A 17,243-nucleotide genomic window follows, 5' to 3' on the forward strand; every position below is an offset into this window, starting at 1 on the left:
AGATGAAGCTCTGGGATGACAACAGGTGAGTATCACACTCGCCTAATTCAGCAAGATCAGGAACAAACCTGCAAATATCAGTTTCAATCAAGAATAATAGCAAGCCATTTTTGACTGCTTTTGAAAATTCTAGATCATGTCATGGGAAAGTTGGAGAATGTATTATTAAGGATGTTCATTTCTCACTACTGAATTTCCTTGGAAAAAGTATCAAATACCCAAGGTTTGTTCAAAATACAAATTATTTGACCCCAAATATCTTAACAAGGCAATCTGTATCTTTATTCCCCCTAACATTCACAGATTTGATACTTAAACTCCTCAAACATATCCAGTTCAATGTAATTAGTCTTTAAACTCAAACAGGAAAAATCTACCTGCTTCAGAATTCTACACAGCAAGTACGAAGATTTTCTGATGTGAGCTTAAACTGTAAAAATATAGCTTTAGAACAAAGGCATATTGGAATTCAGTGATTCTTGGCTTAGCATATTCACTTCTAAACAGAAATAACATAAAAAATCCAAACAAAACAAATGAAACATTAGACAAGGGAAGGAAAAAAAAAAAAAAAAAAAAAAGAAACTGAAGCCAGAAATGTGCTATATGCTGCTGCACTGGATTTGTGAGATTCCATCAGTGCTAAAGGAGAGCAGAATTTTCATTTGCCATTGAAATGTCAATACCAATACTCCTGAGGATAACTGTCTTCCATTTTTCTGTTACAGCATTCTCACTGTTTTGTCTCTTTTGTGCTAAGAAGAAAAATATAAAGCAAAATGCAAACAGATAAGACTGATTATGCACGGGAAACACATCAGGTACAAAAATGACAGCACCGTTTTTTTACCAGTGACTAATCAGGGAAGAGCCTTCCACAGCCAAAAAAGTAAAGGGTACAAAAAGAAATAAAGAATATCTCATGTAGTCTTTGGGGGCAGGAACCTCCCCTCCCCCAACAACCAAACAGCTTTTGTTGTGATGAAATTTAGCTCATCTTACAGATATACCAGAATTGACAAGGCAAGGGAGAGGGGAGTTTGTGCTTTAAATCAAAGCTTATTCCCCAGTGTGCAAAAGAGCCTGGATAGTCTATTAAAGTAATTTAGAATAATTCTTCCTGCTATGAAGTAAATCTGGACTACCACTAGTAAATGTCAGAGTTGCATTTACTGTTCTTGTCAAGAGACTCACTCCTCTGTGAAGGGATGTGTAGTAACTATTTTTTTAAATAGTAAGTCATTAGAAGACAAAATTAGAGTCCTTTTTAAAGGTAACTTATAGTAACAAGAAATCAATAATTCAAAGCCTAGGAAAAGGAACCTTGGTACAGATACAGATCCAGGTGGACAGACAGATACAAATGAGCTTATAGTTAGTTAAAATAAAGATACAAAGCATATGGAACTAAAGATGTAAGAGGAAATAACTTGTGTTTCTTCTCCTATTGGAATACCCATCAAAGCCAAAACCAGAATTCTAATATGTAGTTTGGTGCTTGTGGTACATGATTTATTCATAATTCAGGATTAAATGGTGAAGAAAGGACAGGAATTATACCATGTGATTCTCTCCAGCAGAGATTTTAAAGCTAGTCACAACAAAATAAAATGAAACAGTCTAATTGAAGACTTAACAGGATTAAATTTTAAGAGAAACTAGACAAAATAAATTATGCATTTTAACATACAAGGAAAGAGGCAATCCAGAAAGTGCAAAGATTCCTACCTTTGGTATTTTTGCTTTCTCCAACATGAAATCTATTTTTTAGAGATTATTCAGGCCCATCTGACAGGACATAAGCATAAAATGGCAGAATCTCTAATATGAGGATAATTCGTGCTGAGATAGATAGATAGATGGAACAGTTCCTTAACAAAGTTCACCTATTTTTTTACACAAGAAAAAAATCCGCTGTCCCTATTTAGCTACTCTGACACTGAGGTTTTACTGTGGGTATTTAAAGCCTAAGGAACTTTGGACTCCTGCGTGAAATTTGTCCACAGTTCCATGTTGATAGCATAGTCCGTGGATACTGCCAGGGAGTGACTTATTTCTCCTCATCCATCCATCTCCTCTTCCTATAAGTCATTATGGGCTGGTTTACCGAGTTCAAAGGGAAATGAAGTATTTTGCACTTTATTCAGAGATTGTGGAAGACCCATGACTGAGGCTACCAAGGATTCCTCCTAAAGACTCCAGGTTTAGACCACTGCCTGGTGTCTTCATGGTGACTCATGGACCTAAGGATACCAACCACAGACTAGCAAAGGCACACAGCAGTTGCTAAAATAGTTTGATGTTTCTCTTCCCAAGATAAAAGAGAAAATTTCAAAACATTTAAGAAAGGGTAAAAAGAAAAAAAGCCAAAAGCTGCTAATATCTCAAGTCTTTAACAAAATAATTTGAAGAATAAAAGAAAAGACAGTTTAAAATGTATGGTGTTTGATAGCAATAATACAACTCAAAGATTCTTCATTTCTTAGGAACACTTGATGAACATATCTTCAGTTGGCAGGTTCAATTAGACTTTGATAATATTAAGGCTGAAAGCACCAGATTCCATTAAATTCAATGCAGATACTTGTGTTCCCCAAGCACTTACCTAAAGGTTTGTGAAGTGTAATCCTCTGGTCTTGCTTCCAGCTCTTTTCTTCGTTTTCTTGTGATTGATTTGGGTTTCTTTTTCTTTTATTTTCTAAGGACCAGGAAGCAGTCCCTTAGAGATGTCCATTGTCTCTGTGACTTAAGTACATCACAGCTATGGACAGATGTAACTTGAAACAATCTGTTTTGAAATTTAAAATGTATCTGTAAAACAATAATGTGCTCCTACCAGTAATAGTATTTTTATTCACAAACTTATGTGATTGCACAGAAGCAGGAAGTAAACAGAATTGCTTCCCAATGAAAAAAAAATTACTTTGATCCTCATTTTGTCACACTTTCTCTTTCATAACAAATAAGAGGAAATCCTATACTCATCTATATGTGCCAGTCAGATGCTTTGACCTGTTTTAAAAGGTCATTTGAGTACCCTTGTCTTGAAATATAGTCAATTGTTGATCCAAATACATACAAATTGTTCTTTGTAAAGCACCAGCACCATGGCTAATATTTCCTTCAGTGACTTTCTTCTGGATTGCTCACTATTTCTGCTTTTATAAAAGCAGGACCATAAAGACTAATGAGCCATTGATACTTGAATAACAGCCTGGTGGGACAAATTCAACGCTAGCTCAAGCCCTATTGGTTCCTACTGCTCTTGCTGCCTAAAGCAGCCTGAGACCAGCCTTGGAGCAGCTGCAGAGCTTTGCTGCTTTTGAATTGAGAAGGTTCACATTCTTCATCTCAGCTGAGGTTTCCAGAATTCAGATTTCTATTTATTAGCCAGAGTCATGTTACCCTTCGTATACTTTAATGTTCAAAAGAAAAAAAAAAATAATCTGCAATGAATTCATTATTTAAATTACTCCCTAAACTACTTGATTCAAAATAATGGACTTGTAAGTCTGCAGATCATTAATTACTCAGAGATTCAGAACACATAAATACTATTGCTGTAAGGAAGAATCAGATGGTACAAACCCTTTGTAACATGAAGGAAGAGGTGTAGTCTTCAAAATATGATGAAGCCTGCTTTTTTTTATTAAAAGAAGGAAGCTTTTATGAAGAAAATCAGCATATTTTTGTGAAGTGGTTTATGTATTTTTTCCTATGCAGAAATATGATGTTATTGAAAGTGTAAGCTTCCAATTTTTAAGGCATAATAAAATATTAAATAACTTGCTCATTTCAGGTAATTAGTTAAATCCTTTTCTTTTCTTTTCTTTTCTTTTCTTTTCTTTTCTTTTCTTTTCTTTTCTTTTCTTTTCTTTTCTTTTCTTTTCTTTTCTTTTCTTTTCTTTTCTTTTCTTTTCTTTTCTTTTCTTTTCTTTTTTCTTTTTTTCTTTTCTTTTTTTTCTTTTCTTCTTTTTTCTTCTTTTTTCTTTTCTTTTCTTTTCTTTCTTTTCTTTTCTTTTCTTTCTTTTCTTTTCTTTTCTTTTCTTTTCTTTTCTTTTCTTTTCTTTTCTTTTCTTTTCTTTTCTTTTCTTTTCTTTTCTTTTCTTTTCTTTTCTTTTCTTTTCTTTTCTTTTCTTTTCTCTTCTTTTCTTTTCTTTTCTTTTCTCTTCTTTTCTTTTCTTTTCTTTTCTCTTCTTCTCTTTTCTTCTCTTTTCTTTTCTTCTCTTTTCTTCTCTTTTCTTTTCTTCTCTTTTCTTCTCTTTTTTCTTCTCTTTTTTCTTCTCTTTTTTTCTTTTCTCTGTCCTTTAATATTAGGAAAGTTTTAACCATCTACCCTTGAATATTTACCAGTTGCTTCATCTACTTAGTATAGGCCAGGGTAATGCAGATGTCTAAAAATCACAGCCAATTGATGGAGAAATGCTACTGGGATTTCAGCAATGGAATAAAATTCCTGAATTCATTCTACCTTAAATGATCTCTGCTTACATAATGTTCCAAAATTGTCATGTTTTGATATGATCTATTTTCTTAAAATTACCTTAAAAGCTACAATCCATATAGAAATCTAGATTTTTTTCTGTTTATTTTAAATGCTGAATGAGACGTAAGGAGCTCATGATTATGCACTGTGAGATCAGTTCAAGACTGTCTTTGGTGAAAGAATGCATTTTTTGCAAGGAACCAGTTACTCAGTATAAATAATTTGAAAAAAAAAAAAAAAAAGATGTCATCATTGAAATATTTTCCAGCTTTATTCTACTGTGGTTCTAGGTCTCTGTCCTAATCAGATTAACCCAGGTATTCATAGAGTACAGCCATCAGTTGTGCCATACCAAAGTTCCTTGCAAACATCCCTTAATTGCTTTTGTAAATGTCACACCTCTCTGCAGAGTATCTTGCTACTTAAAGCAGTGTTGTATTTTGATCAAAGTCATCCCTTACTCACTGCAAATTTCAATGAGCTTATGGTTGTTGGACATAAATATGAAAATATTTTTGTCCTGATTTCTTGCTGAGTGTTTTTGAGAAACATGGAAATACGTCCTTTGTTCATGTAACCAACTGGGAGGCTGGTGATTGCTTACAGAAGTATTTAAATATCATTATTGTGTTTTGAACCTCTGAAAGGTAACTAATCCATTAAAAGCCTGTAAAATAGCAATTAAAACTCACTAGCATCTGTAAAGTGCTCTCTCTCTTCATTACCCCTGGCATTTCAGTTCAAGAAGGGCACATCTTTTCAGTTTCAGTTCACGCAGCAGTATCTTGGAGATATTTATCCATTTGGAATGTCTGATACATCAAAAAGTCAGCTTTTTGGTCAACCAACCGCAATTATTCATAAACCAAGACAATTCCTCTGTTTTGATTATTTTTATGCTTTTGGTTGGTTCTTTATTTACCTGCTTCTTCATTTATCAAAGGTAGCAGTGAATGAATTTCATACTGTCTACAGAAATACAGCCGGGAAGAGTGTGTTCTCAATCAAATCATTCAGACTCAGTTTGTGCAGTACCTACGGCAAAGCTCACAGAAGTTCACAGCTTCCGTCCTGGCCTGTGGCTGTGGGTAGCATCCATGGCAGTCATCTGCTTCTCTTACACGCTGATGGAAGGGGGAAAGGAACTGTCACAGGAAGAGGGGCTTGAATGATGCTTTGCGTATTTTGATATTGAGACAGTGAGATATGTCATTGTTCATTGAAGTGTCACTGCTCACTGAAGCTGCACTGCTCGTTCAGTTCATTCCTGTTCTCCTCCAGTTTGATAAAAGTTCCATTTAAAGGCAACCTAGATCTTGAAATGGTCTCTCCTGATTCCTCCCCCACCCAAGAAAGCTTTATGCAAAATATAATTTCTTCTAAGCATATATGATTTGTATTTTGCCATATAGTCTCTCTGAGCAATGTAAGATACTCCACTGTAAAACAACAGTCATTTTTTAGTATTTCGACTGTCGTGGTTTAGCCCCAGCCAGCAACTAAGCACCGCGCAGCTGCTCACTCACTCCCCCTACCCCGATGGGATGGGGGAGAGAATTGGAGTAAGAGTGAGAAACACTCCTGGGTTGAGATAAGAACAGTTTAATAATTGAAATAAAATAAAGTAAAATAATAATAATAACAATATAATAATAATAGTAATAATAATATACAAAGCAAGTGATGCACAATGCAATTGCTCACCAACCGACGACCGATACCCAGACAGTTCCCGAGCAGCGATCGCTGCTCCCCAGCCAACCCCCCCCAGTTTCTATACTGAGCATGACGTCATATGGTATGGAATAGCCCTTTGGTCAGTTTGGATCAACTATTCTGGCTGTGCCCCCTCCCAGTTTCTTGTGCACCTGGCAGAGCACGGGAAGCTGAAAAGTCCTTGACTAGCATAAGCAGTACTCAGCAACAACTAAAACATCAGTGTGTTATCAACATTCTTCTCCTACTAAATCCAAAACACAGCACTATGCTTGCTACTAGGAAGAAAATTAACTCTATCCCAGCTGAAACCAGGACACATCAGATTCAACATATGTAATCTTTCAGTTCCTATAAGCACATGGGGTCAAAATCACATGCTAATATTTGAAATTCTTAATCACTAAGTTGCTTGTGATGCTTATCAGCACCAGTGAAATTATAGTTAAAATAGGAACCATTGGGCTAGTGAGTTCACTTTGACAGAAGCAACACGGATGACTGATATTATCAGAGATTCTGTTTGTTACCTAGAATTGCCACTTGAAAATATGATAGGAAATAGAATTTGGAGGATGAAAAAATTAAATACCATCCTAAATAGAGTTAGGGGAAGCTTGACAGTTTCTATAGACTCAAAAACTGAAAATATTTTGCTGAGTCCATTTTAAAGACTGTTTCAAAATGGTTTATTTTCACTTTTACTTTTTTGTTATTACCTACACTTAAAAATCAAAAGTCAGTCATTATCCTGAAAATGTTTAAGTGAGAACTTTCAAACATTTCAAGATATTTTTGTAGGAACAATTTCAAAAGGAAAAATTGACCAAACCCGACTCACTAATACATGTTATTTTTATTCCAGTGAGCCTGAAGATTTTAATTGTTGTTTTTACTTCGTTTTTGTCATATTATATTGCACAAAAAAAAAAAAAATAGTGATACCTGTACTTTCTTGTATTTAATACCCTGAAAAGTAGATGCTTGAACTTAAGTCATGATGTAAAATTCTGAAAAGAAACTTATATTATATTATATTTCCCTATGTCCTGCTACAACTGGAAAAACAAATTGACTAACATTGTTGTACCAAATATATAATTCTCATGATACAATTCTATTGTCTAGTCTACTGAACTTTTCTGTGTGAAATGTATGCCAATGTTTGCCTTTTTATTTATATATATATGCATTTGTATTTTCATATTTAGTATATTTTACATGTATTTATTACACTTTAACATTCTACCTATGTGCAATGAGTTGTAATTTCATATTTTTAGATGACTGATGTTAAGGGTCTTCTGAAGTACCTTCAGTTTCTTAACTCATCCATGTAATATTTTTACATGTTTCTTCCAGAAATTTGATGAGACAACATTTTTACCATCACTACTTTTCCAGTAGAAGAGTTTGTAAATTTTCATATTTATCTTGCTTTATATGCTTTTTAACAGTAGTTTGAAATGCAAGCATTCCATTATATAGATATGAGAGTTTAGTATAGCCATCTTTCTTTTCTTTACCTGCACTATTTGCTTATTTTGATTTTTACTTCAGGTTATGTTTCTGTTCAATTATTATTTTTTCCTGACTGCCTCATGGCTTATACAGGTATCACATTTTATTGGAGTGGCTTTCAGTCTATTGGTGTGAAAGGCTTATGGGCTTTGCTCATAAATGTCTGTCCTTTCCAGAGTCTCTTGCACTTTTCTATTTATTGCAATTCTGGCTGTGCCTCCAGAACATATGTTCTGACACTCTTCTTCAAATTCTTTTTTTTTTCTTTTTTTTTAAGGCAAATCTCATTACTCTTTTCATTTATTCCTATTTTCCATTTTCTCTGGAAACTTACTTCACTGACAAATTATCACAGGCCTGAAAGGCAAAAAAATTGGCACTTGTGTAATATTTTAAGAAGGCCTGTAGTGATATCCAGGGGAAAAACAGCAGCCCGCCTAAGCACTTTTACTCATCAACTTTAATAAATGGTTTCAGTTGAGGTGTAATTTTTACTTATCTTGAAGAACCTTTTAATATCAATTACACAACTCTTGAACAGTTCCTTTTCTTCATCTCAGTATAAAATTTAGTGAAATGATTGAGGATGCTCTTCAGTGTTAGCAGTATTTTATGATGGATAATAGTTTTATACCTCAGGTTTGGATCTTCAATTTAAAGATAAGTGAAATCTGAGTAACGAAAGACTGTGATGAAATGGTAACTTTATACTCTGTAACAGCAATATTCTACCCACAGCACACATAGCTCAATTTATTGCACAAAGGCAGAAATGACTTTGGTTCATAAATTACTAGTGTGGGTTTTGTAGCACCTTTTGTACCATATGAGCTACTGGCTCAATACAATCACCAGAAGCCAGTGAGTTTGCTTTTGTGAATATATTTTTCTGAAAATACAATTAAGAACAGAATTCTCCTAATGTTTGAAGCTATGATTGAAGATAGGACAGCTAAAAGGGATATGGGTTCCTTGGTACATGGACAGAATTTTGCAGATGATGACTTAAGTGAGTCAAAATTCACTAATCCTTTGGACAGAGGCAATGAAGACAAGGGAGAAAGATTAGAACTACTGCAACGCTTTGGCTACTGAGAAGCATCTGAGAGTACTTCAGACCCTTATGTATCTAAAAGTCCTACAGGCACCTCCATCCTCTCAGCAAAGACTTCCTGGCAGCTTCGCTTGACAGGCACCTCAGTTGCAGACTTTGCTGCATGCTGATTCCAAGGAACATAAACATATATGGTACTGTAACTGCATAAGGATACACTTGATCCCTGAAATGCAAGAGCAGAGAAAGGGGCTTGCCATGCAGAGTTTCTGTAAGGTGCATTGCTAGCAGAAAGAAGCATTGTGAGAAAGAAAATGAAATTATGCGGTGTGCAGGGATCACTCTACTCACACTGAGCTGAGGTACAATTAAGTATGGCTTTTTTGTACGATAACTTACATATATACAAGTAAATTTATATTCACATTGATTTCAATAGTGCTGTATATGGAACAGTCTAACACAAATATTATCCCTCAAAAAACCCCAAACCCAAACAAATCAAGCATGAATGTAGCATTATGTAAGATTCATAGCTTACAGATGAAAAGAATAGTACATAAACTAAAAATGTATACTGCTATAACTACTTTAAGAGTTTCAGCAATATATAATGTGACATAAAATCTCATGCCACTTATTTATTGGGGTTTTTTCCAAAGTTGTGCATTATAGTATATGCTAACACTATATTTAATATTTTTATTCAGTCACATAAAATAGGCACATACTTTGATATACTAGGGGAACATTGTTCTCATGCATATTTTCTGTCCTTTTTTTTTTCATATAGTTATCATTTATTTTTCCAAACTGACAGCAGATCCAGAGCAGTTTTTGATTTATGAATTGAAATAAATTCTTGAAACTGAAACTACAAAACTCCATTTTTTATTAAAAAAACCCCTGAAACTGTAGATTTTGCATTACAAAGGAAAATACACTTTCAAAAACTGAAGCCAAGGGAATCATACATACTTCCATTTTTCTTTTCTTTTTTTTTTTTTTTTTTTTTTGTTTAGTAGCAGTTTCATAGTTCTACGTTCAAGAAACCTAACAAAGCCTTGGATGGATGTGAAGTAATTTTATGACAAAAAATTTCATAAGATTAGACACTAGCAATTGTGATGTCTAACTACTGTATATTAACAGGCAAAGGGATCAACGTGAAATAGCTGCATTAGGGCACATTCATTACATTAAGGCACATTCATTACAAACTCTTTTCCACCCTCTCTTCCCTCCTACCCTTCACACCTGGGCAAAGGGCTTGTGATTGTCTCAGTATCTCTGCATAGACACACATGTGTACAGGTACGGGCACATACAGATGCGTGTGTATACACACACACACGCATTTTCCTGCGTCTCGTGGTTCTGAGAACAAATTAGAGAATGTGAACTGAGCACTGCTGTTACAGTAAAATGCATCTTGGTTTACAGGCAGCCTGAAACATCAGTTCCAAATATGAATTATTCCATTCATCTAAATGAGGTACTAACATCCAGAAGGATTGATCACTGATTAAATTGTAGTTACCCTTGGATGATTTTGTGGGACTCCAGGGTCTGTCTCAGGTTTTCTTCTCTAGATAGACAATACAATCAAAAAACTTATTTGAATTACATTTTTTTTTTTAAATAAAAAGTTTGTGTTGAACACATTTTGGAACAGTACCATGGGGTAGGGATTTTTGCTGTAGCACTAGAAGTTTTCAGGCATTTCCTTTACATTAACTTTCAACAGTCCCTGACAGAACTGCTTTTATCTTTTCCTAATTTCTGGCAGAGCAAGTGATCTTGATGGAATCCAGCTAGTTCAGACTTAATCTGGACAAAATGGTATGATGAAGACTGGCAGATGGAGGAACACAAAAACAAGTGGCTGAGTTTTCACTTACATCTTTTCTAAAGACATGTAAATTGTAGCTATTCAGATGAGTACAAGACGAGAAGCAGACTTATCTGTTAGGACTGCTGATTAATCTGCTAGCAATCTTAAACTACATCTACATTAGCAAATAGCATGGATCAATAGATCTGTAGAGAGAAACTGCTGATGCAAAATACCCAATTCATGTACTAGGCATATTTCAAGGCTTGTTGGTTTAACTATTTTTTTCGGTTTTTAATGCTTTGGACTACCCCTAGCCTGGTCCCATGGACTAAATGCCCATTTGAGGCAGAAGTGCATTTGGCAGAGTCCTGGAGTTCATTTTCCAGCTTAGTATCACCTTGAAGGAATCCTGTTCATATACTGTGAGACTATGCCACAATGTGAACCACAGCACAGCAAATGGAAAGAAATGGGATATTCACTTCACTAGAGCTCTCCCAAACCCAACTGAAACACTAATGCATGCACACCCTGAGAGCCTAACAAGACTTGGCAGACTTGCTCCATCCTTATGTTGTGCTAGTGGCAATCTTTGGTCACACAGCAGGGTATTGTCACTCTATCTTTTGGCGTGGTAGTGCCTCTCTCTGCAATCTGAAGTATAGATGATAGGGCTATAATTTGTAGGTAGATAAACTTGGTCAACTGGAAGCTCCAGGTCATTTGTTCTGTCAATAAATATCATTTAAGACAGGAACATTCACACCAGTTGTTTATGGATAGTATCTCCCACTTAGCATCTAACTGTCTCCAGCTGAAAGTCATATAGCTCATTCTTCTATAAATATTTAAGTCCCATGTTAATCACATTTAATTCACAACTTTTGCCTACCAGTAGATTTTAGCCTTAAGTCTTACGTTCAGTTTGGCCCAGAATATTTCAAAGTGACTGAACAAATCTATTCATCCAAAATTAAAGATAAACAAATGAGAAAGTGATATGAACAACAGCTCTGTGAGATCATAGAATCACAGAATCATAGAATGCTTTGGGTTGGAAGGGACCTCCAAAGGTCATCTAGCTCAACCCCCCTGAGGTGAGCAGGGACAGATTTAACCAGATCAGGTTGCTCAGAGCCCCGTCCAACCTGACCTTGAATGTTTCTAGGGATGGGGCCTCTACCACCTCTCTGGGCAACCTGTTCCAGTGCTTCACCACCCTCACTGTAAAAAATTTCTTTCTAATGTCTAGTCTAAATCTATTCTTCTTTAGTTTAAATCCGTTATTCCTTGTCCTGTCACAACAGGCCTTGTTAAAAAGATTCTCCCCATCTTTCCTGTAGGCCCCCTTTAAGTACTGGAAGGTCTCAATAAGGTCTCCTCACAGCCTTCTCTTCTCCAGGCTGAACAACCCCAACTCTCTCAGCCTGGCCTCATAGGAGAGGTGCTCCAGCCCTCAGATAATTTTGGTGGCCCTCTTCTGGACCCGCTCCAACAGGTCCATGTCCTTCTTGTGCTGATAATAAACTGTTTTGCAAATAATTGTTTCACAAATAACTACTCAATTATAGGGTTGGAAAGATACAGTATATTTTAAATAATACTAAATCCTTAGAAAGAGATTTTTCATCAAAAGTATTTACACAAGCAATATGATACTAGAAGTTAATAATAAACATTCCATCTAACAATGAAAACATATCACCATCTTGGCTAAAATTTTCTAAGGAACTCAACTGGTGTTTGGAACACCAATTTGAGATCATTAAAAAATTTCTGATTTTCAGAAAGTGTTCAATACTATGCAAAATTAAGCTCTCTGTAAAGCAACTCTGTATGAGAATCCAAAGTTGAAATTCTAAGCAGTTTATAAATCTGTGGATCTAGCAAAAAAATGCTGAATTTTGAATTGAAAGTACAGGAATAAAGAGTTTTTTTGTTCTGTTTTGTTTTTAAACTCACAAACTGAAATATTAGAAATGTAGACACTAAATTGTTCTGATTAGACATAACAAAGGGAATCTTGTTATTTCCTATTTACATTAGCTGTACTTCAGATGGCTGGTGCATGTTATGTAAATATGCACCTTCCTACACCCTGTCTTTCACAATAAATTGTCTAGATATTCTTTCCATGTCAAAGTGACAGGGCCATAAGGAACCTCTCCTGAAACTCTGAAGGCTATAATGGCAGTTCGACTAGAAACTGTGTTTGGTTTTTTTCCCCATTCCTTCTCAATACACATATAATTGTATTTGTTTATAAAATGGGTTTGCTTAGTGAGAGGAATTTCCAGATCCTATTTAAAGGAAGTATTTTGGAACTGTTTTCATGAGGGGTACAATTTAGTCTACCCAATGTGCTCAAAGAAATGCTTAAATCTTAGAGACTCTCCTTAGAAGGATTATTTTTTTCCCTTGAATTGATCAAACTCTGTGCTAAAATTAACTATGTGTATTACTATCAGTAGGAGCCTTAATCTTCATACTATTTGTTTACTCTTTATTTCATGCAATTGCATGATGTTCATGACAACTCCCAGCTTCACAGGAAGAAACAGTCTTCAGTTTGCCGACAAAAATGTGATTCATTAATATTACTAGTAATTTAAATCTTTGTAATCTTAAAAAAAAAATGAAAAAAAGATGACGACTCAAAGCTGAATTGAGGACAAAATAAGCTGAATTATCTTCCCTAATTCTCAGAGGAAGAGTTTCTTAGAATTTGTAAGACTACTGGATAGCACTTCAGAACATACAATACCTCATCATTATTATAATTGCTATGACAAGCTGAACTAATATTCTAATTCAGCTTTCCTTAGAACAACATTTTTCAAGGGTAAAAAATACTGATATTGCTAATTAGATCACTTGTGGTACAAGGTATTGCTGAAAGTTGGGTATACACATTTGCAATATTTTTAAAGACATGCTCGTAACACAGGTATTCTTATTAATTGTATCAGAGCCATATTCATCCACAGTGAAACTGTGCAGCCATTACTATGTGATCCAGAAATGCATGGAAAAGCACCTCCTAACCTTAGAAACTATATTCTCAAAGAACAAGAACTGTGGAGAGGAGGATGATGTGTACTGAGAAATATGAATAACTGAAGGCAAGAAAATAAATGTTTTTCTTAAAAATAGGCATTGTGACAATGCATAACACTTCTGAAAATGCATAGCTGCAGAAGAGATCAACATCTCCATCACTGGTGGTTTGATGATGGTAAACCAATAAGAACCTGGCAGATATTTGTTTTAGCACCTCTGATACCTTCCTGTTTATTGACAGTTTTAATTTAAGGTACCAGTATCATGCTATTTCTAAGTGGTTTCATGTAAGTCTTTCTATCATGGGGCCAAAATTAGAAAAATCTACTTGGAAGTGAATTTTATCTTTGATCATTCTTGCAAATTCTACAATCCAAACTCTCTCTTGCTGTTACAGTAGCTAGCTCACTTTCCTCATACCTTCTCAACCATAATAAAGGAAAAAAATAGTTCCAAAGGGCAAGACAAAAATACAAAGGCTCGTGAGACGTAAGTTTGGTCCAAGAGGAATAGATAGCCTATTTTTGCAAGGAGATGAAGAGGTATATCGACAACACTCCCAGGGCACAATGTGCCACTATGAAAGGAGAGTCTGCTTGGGATACTTTTTATAAGACATGCCCTACACACCTAGATCACTGACTGAAAATATTATTTTCTCTAGAACGCATTACTTTCCCCAAGACAAACCACAACAAATACTCAGAAAAGATTTTTTTTTAATCAAAACTTAACTGAAAATAAATACTGCAAGTTAGAAGTCAGGATATAAAACACCCATCTATACATGTATGTATTTACACAAACTATTAACATATTTTATGCCAATACTGAACGAATCAAGATCATTATGGAGGCAGCTCCTTATTAGAACTCTCACCTTTAAATCCAAATGAACACCTTGCCTGATTGTACATGAGTTACAGTGGATTGTAATTCTCTTCTTAATTAGACTGATTTTCTAATTTCATTTGATATGCAAAGGTTTTCATCATCCTCTGCAGGCCCCTGGTTTAATGCTGTTCTCCTAACACAGAAAAAGAGAAACAGAAGAAATGAGGGGAAAAAAGACTGTAGAATAATAAGAATGCTGTAATTTCAAGCATCTTTACTGCAATAATTATATAAAAACAGTCTCTGAATATCATTTCATAATGCAAAAATATTTTAAGCTGCTGCAACCCTTACTTTAATAAGACCAAGACTGACATAGCTTTAATGAATATTAAACCAACAAATAAACAAGAAGCCCCTCCCCAACACTCAGTATTTATGAAAGATTGTTTCCATTCTTTCTCAACGAAAATAAACAATACTCATTGTTCTTTACCTGAAAGAGCCTTAGGGAGAATGTCTCATTTTTATCACTTCTTACTGAGCCTTGATTGTTATTTGTTACAACATCCCCATATGCTACTCACATGCAAGTTTCTTATAAACTGTACCACTTGTATTAGTGTCCAGGAAACTATCTCACCCGCGTATGGGGAAAATAGGAATAAAAGGACATTGCAACTGGAAAGTGACACTGTAACTGGAAAGCAATACTGCAGGCTACGTAAAGTATCATGCTTATCATGGGTAATGACAGCAAGAAAGTCAAAACAACACAGGATTCAAAATTGAGTATGGACTTTTCAGGGGAAGCTTATGATTCCCTGTTGTGGTTTAGCCCCAGCCAGCAACTAAGCACCACACAGCCGCTCGCTCACTCCCCCTACCCCGATGGGATGGGGGAGAGAATTGGAGGAGTAAGAGTGAGAAACACTCCTGGGTTGAGATAAGAACAGTTTAATAATTAAAATAAAGTAAAATAGTAATGATAATAATAACAATATAATAATGATAATAATAATAATAATAACAATATACAAAGCAAGTGATGCACAATGCAATTGCTCACCAACCGACAACCGATACCCAGACAGTTCCCGAGCAGCGATCGCTGCTCCCCGGCCAACCCCCTCCCCCCCCCCCCCCCAGTTTCTATACTGAGCATGACATCATATGGTATGGAATAGCCCTTGGGTCAGTTTGGATCAACTCTTCTGGCTGTGCCCCCTCCCAGTTTCTTGTGCACCTGGCAGAGCATGGGAAGCTGAAAAGTCCTTCACTAGCATAAGCAATACTTAGCAACAACTAAAACATCAGCATGTTATCAACATTCTTCTCCTACTAAATCCAAACCACAGCACTATGCCTGCTACTAGGAAGAATTAACTCTATCCCAGCCGAAACCAGGACATTCCCAAATGGGCTTCTGCCAGTTTTTGAGCTAATTGGTTCAAGCATGTCTATATATGCTGTAATCAAAGGTGACATATCAAAATAGATAATGTGCAAATGTGCAAAGTTAGGAAATTATCATCTCTGGATTATCTCATGCAGCCATTATTGAACACAAATGTTTAAACAAAGATGAATGAAACAAATACTCTTACAAAACACTTCTGTGAGCTAGATTTGCCAAAATGTAATGCCTTGTGGATCCCTCTGATGCAGAAAAGAATTTCTGTACTCCCAGGAAGACACTGGAAGCCTCTTTAGAGTGGAATAACAGCAAATTTGCAAAGTGAAACACCTGATGCTGAGGACTTGATGTCTACATTATATGTGTTTTGCAGAGTTTTAGTACCTGTTTTGATCTTATAGACTGAATGCCCATGAGCGGGTGTTAAGCATTAAATGTATGCTTGCATCTTCTAGTTTTAGTTTAATCTTGAAGCAAACAAATTCACAAGCTCTAAGACTGTTCCGTGAAACTAACCAAAACACAGCATGTGGAAGTGACTGGGCAATTTGTTTCAGAAAAACAGTTCTGATGTGAACTAAAATACACCCAAGAATTGCTCTGAATTTTTGTCAAAAAACCCAAATTGCTCCCAAAGCAAAAAAAAAGGAGGTGCAACAAGATGAATTCAAGAATTTGTATATAGGAATTGGCTCTTTTCCATAAAACATAAGGAGGTGTGATTGATCAACAAACCCCTGCAATGGAAGGTGGCTCAGAGGAGATAGGCAAGAGCAATGTGCTTGGAAGATCAGGGAAGAACATAGGGAGTGACTAACTGTTGAAAAGAAAGCTGAACTTATCTCAATACCAAAGGGAGCAGTGGGTGACCTTTGTTACAGATAAATGACTCAATCAGTGGATCAATGTTTGTATCAGTTGAGTGTGTCAGCTGGTTGTGTAAGTGGCCTTCCCAGAGCTAATTAATAGACAGTACTGTCTTCCTCAGTTGGTCAGACCGGCATGGGGCGAGAGTAAACATGGGTTAGCCCAACATAGGGTATAAAAATTGAACCACAAACAACATGGACTTTGAAGAGAGCAATGGACTTGAGCTGGCTTCAACCCAATATTCCTTCCTAGTGACTGGGGATACCCAGCATCATGATGGTGAGCATGTAGAGACACCGGTAATGGGAATGATATTTGTATTGTGATTCAGCTGTATGTTGCAATTGCTATGTCATGCTTGTATTGTGATTTCAGTACATTGTTTGTATCACTCTTAAATCAGAATCCTGTGTAATGGTAAGTAAATTTGGTATTATAGGTTAAACCC

The sequence above is a fragment of the Pelecanus crispus genome, chromosome 2 (genome assembly GCF_030463565.1).
Source record: "Pelecanus crispus isolate bPelCri1 chromosome 2, bPelCri1.pri, whole genome shotgun sequence".
NCBI classification, from domain to species: Eukaryota; Metazoa; Chordata; class Aves; order Pelecaniformes; family Pelecanidae; genus Pelecanus; species Pelecanus crispus.